At 44.6% G+C, this 6446-nt stretch overlaps 1 pseudogene; it reads left to right on the forward strand.

The window, feature by feature from the left end:
- The first annotated feature begins 713 nt into the window (after nt 1–713).
- On the forward strand, nt 714–1837 carry LOC115330018 (annotated as a pseudogene).
- The last annotated feature ends 4609 nt before the right edge of the window (nt 1838–6446 follow it).

Genomic DNA, 6446 nt, shown 5'->3' on the forward strand with positions numbered 1-6446 from the left:
GAATTAAATGGTCGCATCTTGCGGACGCTAGCGGAGGCAACAGTGCCTCTTTTGTGGTAGCGCGTGGCGAACGCAACAGCGCCTCCTGGTCAAGAAAAAGAGGCCTATAGAGGCAATAGTCAAACATTTCATCAACCTCCATCAGCAACCTTTTAGCTATTGTCTTTCCTGAAAAGAGCCCAAACCAACGAGGTTCTTCCATTGGCGAATGAATAATTTGGTTTCGCTCTTGTGCGGCATCTGTTTTACATCACTCCGTCTACCAGCAATCCTAACCTAAAAAGTACAACGAAAACGAAAAACAAAATATTAAGTTTCTTTTACGGTAATGTAACCCGCTCGACTGTGACTTGGCAAAAAAAAAAAGCTTGGTTATTTTTTATTATATTTTTATTGTATATTGAGGCCTGCATGAGACCAGACAGGATAATAAAGAAAAGTTGCATAAACGTCGCATGTGACATTAAGGATGACGTAAGCCAAATTTCACTGTTTCTCGCTGCAAGTAATATTATTAAACAATAAATAAAAAAAAAAATAAAAATACTGGTGCTTTGTGCTGTCCCTACTGTTTTTCCCCACTCCTGCGTTACCATGCCACCGACCCAGTTTACATTTTATTTACCGTAGCGAAACTATAACACCTATAAATTTTGATAACTCACTAATGAATAATAAACACATGCACAAAAACACATTCGAAGAGCTTTCAAATGCACTTTGGGCCACCAGAGTACGTGGCCACGGAGGACCTGCTCAGCACGGGCCTGTACAGCACCATCGAGGAACTCTGAGAAGCCCAACGAATATCACAAATCAAGCGCCTCAGCGAAACACCGAACGGAAGATGGCCCCTGGAGGGGCTGAAACTGGCCACACCGGGTGGCATATTACACCAAGAACCCAAACAAGAGCTAACACCAACTGCACGAGGCAAGATCACGGTCGAGAAGATCCTAAGAAACATGAACTAGGAAAGGAACTCCGACAGAAGGAGAGTTCGTGCACAGACCATATCCAGGAATAGAACCAGAAGCCTAGAACCCTGTAGGCCGACGCGGCCATCCTGCTAAGAGGCAGCACCGCCACCCTGGCCGTGGCCGATCCTCGTGGCAACGTGGTTAGGACGGTGTCGGTCTACACCCCCCTCACAGAACACGCAGCAGAAGCCGCAATTGCTCTCGCTGCGACAAGTACCCAACAAGACCACGTCACCGTCGTCACAGACTCGCAATGGGGGTGCCGCAGCTTTGCCGATAGTGAAATAGGTGAACAGTCGGCGAGAATTCTCTCCAAGGTGCAGTTCACGAGCGTGAAGATCGTCTGGGCACCAGGTAATGCAGTTGTCGAGGGAAACGAGGCGGCAAACGCGGTAGCCCGAGCCTTTCATTCGAACCGGGACTCGTCCGTACCTCAACCACACTCCCCTTACCCCAACATTAAGTACGAGTACTTGAAGAACATCAGGGAAGCCAGAAAGACCCTTCAAGCGCCAGCTTCGATGTTCACCAAAAGGGAGGATCACCTCTTTAGAAATCTGCAAACAGAAACGTTGAAGACGCCAATGAAGCTTTCACGTCAGGAAACACCCCCACCACCACCACCACCACCACCAATGAAGCTCCATTTATGGTACCCCCAACTCCATCCTTCACCAACTTGCTCCTTTTGCGGGTGGAGATGGGGGGACCTGTATTACTTGATGTGGTTGTGCAAGCACATTCAAGGTATGAACCCGGTTTCGAACCCGACGAAGGACAGCTGGAACGCGGCTTCCCGCTGGAGCGATCCGGGAAGCCAGCGCTGGTTAGTACGGAGAGCGTCGGTGGTGGACTAGGGGCACCCAGCCAGAACTGATTCCTCGACAAAGATATCGTATCTCTTTCTAGTCGCCATCCCCCTATCGCCTTCCTTTCCTGAAGTAAAATATGTCTTTAACAACAACAACAACAAAAGCACAGCAAGCAAACAGTACAGAGCATAAAGAGCTTCCTGATATATTGAAGTTGAGATAGCGCTGATGCAAAATACGAAAAAGAAAATCAATCCTCGAGGCTCATATCTAGGCGAGTAACGCCATTCCGCGTTTATGAAAAAAATATTTATTGCTCGTGTAAACGGAAAAAAGAAAAAACAACACGGGGGCGGAAAAAAATTACGAATAAGTCACGTCTTGAGACTTAGTCTCGGCGATCAGTTTATGTTACTTTGTTGAGGTGAACAAAAGTATAACACTTTGCTTATTTATGTTGGCATTCCATCACGCGTGAACCAATATTAAAACAAGCGGCGTGGTTGTCTTCCCTCCATCAATCATGTTCAAAGCAATAGCTGTTTTGGGCTCTTACCGTCAGTGGAAACGAAGCTCATTCTTGATGTAATAGTTTATGTAGATGTTGTCAAATTATCGGAAAAGATCGCTTGCCGGCTCCTCCGGGAATCAAACCTCGGTCCGCTGTGTGCAAAGCAAAAACGTTTAAAAATTTTTTTTTGTTTGTTAGAGATTATTCATTTACAAAAGATACACTTTCAGAAACACTTATAAAATGGGCAAGCTGAATTACGACTGACGCAGACTGATTAACATGATCTTAATGCGACCAGTCCGCTTAGGACCGGCAACCAATCAGGCCCATTTTACAAGGACGTATAAATTTCGCTAATCCGACTAATCCTCGAAAGCAGATCGGTGGCCGAGCAGGCTATATAGCCACTGGATCCTGGGAAGGTAGCACTAAGCTCCCCGCATGGTCGCCATCTTGGTTCGTGAAATGAGCAATTTCTCCTTGACCTCTCCGTTCTTGGTGGGCCAATTTAAATTCGCTGATGACGGGCAGCTTTGTGGAGACGTTGTATAATAAGGTTTTACTATCCATACACGGGCGAAACGAGCGTACATCTTCATACTACCACCTCATGCTGTGTCTGTGCTTAGAGGCACTGAAAACTAATTGTACTGTTTTTGAATACGCAAGAAGAACAATATAATTGTAAGAGATCCAGGAGATGGGCATGATTGATAAGTTGATTGCATACACACTACCGAAGGCGCTTATACTATATTGGCAAGGAACGCTTCCAGGGCCCGTTTTCTCGAACGCGAACCGTGGTTTAAAGTTAACTATTGTCCCTAGAAGGGGGAATTCCAGGTCACGTGACTGGGAGAGCAGGGGCGCCGAGGGAGGAGCAGTACCTAGAAGCAAAATGGCCGCGGCGTCGCTTAATGAGGGCTAATAGTTCTGCTTGGTTCTGCTGAACATTCATTTCGATCTGGCTGTTATATTAATGACTCACCATCAACCTATTAGCACGTCAAGCAAAGCGGTAGTTCAGAGGGACTACTAAACTAACCGACGGCAGCATTCCGCGAACGCATCACTCTTCAGCTGTCCGGGATCCAAGACATATGACGGTACATAAGCCTTTCAAGTGTTTTTATGGTGAGTAAAAAAAATGTTTTGCGAACGAGTTTTGGTGCATATTTATACTAAGACGTTTAATGTAAAAATTAAATAGCGCAAAGGTTAGACAAAGGACAAAGGACAGAACATGTAGACAGGACAAGCGCTAACTCACAACTGGCGTTTTAATTAAAAAAAAGAGAAGGAAGCAGCATAGAAATACGCCGAAATAAGGAAGAAATAAGATTTATAATAAAAGGAGTTAGCGCTTGTCCTGTCTACATGTTCTGTCCTTTGTCCTTTGTCTAACCTTTGCGCTATTTAATTTTTACATCATGCATATCCAACTAGCCCACCTCAATATCTTAGTACAATTTCTGTCTTCTACTATGGGCCCTTTTCCGTGTGTCTCTTCTCATGATCCTGTTTCATATTATATCTTCTTAATCGCCGAATCAACCTGCCGGGCAAGATTTTATGCATTCGCCATCAGAAAAAACGTAATACCTCATGACATCGGAGGACTGTTTGGCCAAGCAAGACCATCACTCCGCCACAGCAAAAGGATTTGCAGGATTCTGCGTTCCGAATTGTGGAGACAAGTGCGTTTTTTCCGTGAGTGCCTCTGGCTACTAGCTAACAACAACAATCCTGGCTTCAATAATGAATCAAGATACCGGTCCTTCCTCTACAATGCACAAAGGGTGACGGAATCGCTCTGGAGGACCCATATACCACACCTACGAACGCTTCGGGCTAAACACAAGGAACATCAAGGCGAGTCCATCAGACTATTGGACACTCCGTCCCTCCCCTCAGGAATCGTCAAAGTCCTTGAGAAAGGCCCCAAATTTTGTGCGGCACCGAACTTACAAGGTATACAGATGCTATCGACTATTCGCAACGTCACGGGAAAAGCCCCAGATAATGACAGAAGCAGATGTGTAGATGATTGTCTTGACGTATTGTTGAAAGTCAAACAGGCTGAGGTCAAGACAAAAAATATTAGAGTGGAAAAATATTTTAAACAACAAAATTTAAACCTCCTAGTTTCCGATAAAGAAGGAGGATTTGTAGTGTGTTCAAACACCACTTATATAGAAAAGGCAGGAGTAGCCATCCAGAAAAACTTTAAAAAGTTACAAGACATTAACATAAAAAAGTAAAAGCTAAAGTACTTCAACTTTGCTCCAGACATGTCCTGAGTAACATGAAAAAACAAATTACTACTGCCAAAAAAGAATTTTTGGATATGTTTTTCACGGCAAAGACGCACAAAATAGAATGTCCATTCCGAGTCGTTGTCACAGAAAGAGGTTCATGGCAAGGAGCAATCTCACGGTTCATTTTCAATAACTTATCTGCTCTTCGACTTGAAGATCCTTTTCTGATTCATAATTCAGAAGAACTTATACATTTTCTAAGAAATAACAACCAACAAGTAAGATATGGTTTCTCCCTTGACGTGGAAGATTTGTTCTATTCCATACCTCATGACCGTCTGTTCGAAGCCGTTAGAGATTGTATTGAGCACAATGGTACAGTTTCTTTCCATACCAACTCTGGCTTACATCTGGATTCATTCATGGAACTGCTGACATACTACCTTGCATCCACAGTCGTCACTTTTGGCAACAATCACTACCTGCAAAAGAAGGGAATCTGCATCGGTTCCTGCGTAGCTCCTGTGCTATGCGACATCCTCTTGTCTCAGTGCGATCGAGCCATCGCTCAGCAAATAACCAACGACCAGGTACCAAACGTATACAGGTACGTTGACGACTACCTCGTGCTTCTAAGCAAAAAACCAGGTGAAAAAAAGGAGACGCAAATCAACAACATCCGAGCAATCTTTACGCGAAATTCTCAAGGGCTAAAGTTTACCTACGAGCTACCCACAGACTTCTCCCTACAATTTCTCGATCTACAACTAAAATTCCAAGAATACCACTCGTGTTGGATGTATAAACCAAGGTCGAAGAAAAGATTACTTCAATATGAGTCTTCGCATTCAAAGCTCATAAAGACGGCAATCATCAACAACTGTCTCAACGCGGCCCCCAAGAAATCGTGCGAACACAAGGCGGGACAGAGCTTTGAAGAGCAATTACAGCGGCTTGCGACTTTTGGCTATTCAAATACCATCTTGTGTGAGGCAGTTGAAAGAATGATCCGCCCTCGAAAGGGAAAGGAAAATACAAAACCCCCAAGACAGCGTCCTGCAGTGATACCCTATATCCACCAGGGGGGCTATGTTGCGCTTTTTGCACTCCCAGGAGACTAGGGAGAGGGAAGTGACGTCAACGACAGAGCAAACGCAGATTGGGTGTTGATTTTGTTTTCTTCTGTCAACATCCAATCTGCATTTGCTGTGTCGTTGACGTCACTTCCCTCTTCCTAGTCTCCTGGGAGTGCAAAAAGCGCAACATAGCACCCCTGGTGTCGCATAACCTGAAAAAGGTGGCGTCTAGATATAGCATCCCTGTCATATTTTCTGCACCTAACAAGCTCAATAAGCTATGTCCAAAGATAAATAATCCGCAAGATCGAGAAGTACCGTGCACCGTCAAACACAAGCAATTATATGTACCTTGCAAAAGCCAGGTAATTTATGAAATACCGTTCACTTGTGGCAAGATATACGTCTGGCAGACAGGCCGCTGCGTCAACACCAGGTTGCGGGAACACGCCTCCTCACTCAATTCAACTCCAGCGGGACATCTCGCAGTACATGTTAGAGACTGTAAATGCCTACCGATTCTGACAAAAACGAAAATCCTACGACGGTTCCGCGATAAAACTTCGCGAGAAATCTACGAGGCCTTAACCATCAAAGACAAGGAAGACGCCTGTGTGAGTGCACCTTCATCAGTGGCTTTAACTGAAAAAGAATTAACTTACCTTCGGTGGCCAACTTGAGGTTGATTCAGCGGGAACTTCTAGTCTTCTCAACTTCTTCTTTCTTTAAGCTACAGCCTGTTCTTAATTTCAATATATTCCCAGGAATTAATTTAGTTACGCAGCTCCCCTTTCTCTCATTTTCTT

This window comes from Ixodes scapularis, unplaced genomic scaffold, assembly GCF_016920785.2.
Source record: "Ixodes scapularis isolate PalLabHiFi unplaced genomic scaffold, ASM1692078v2 PGA_scaffold4__175_contigs__length_147842914, whole genome shotgun sequence".
In the NCBI taxonomy this organism is placed as follows: domain Eukaryota; kingdom Metazoa; phylum Arthropoda; class Arachnida; order Ixodida; family Ixodidae; genus Ixodes; species Ixodes scapularis.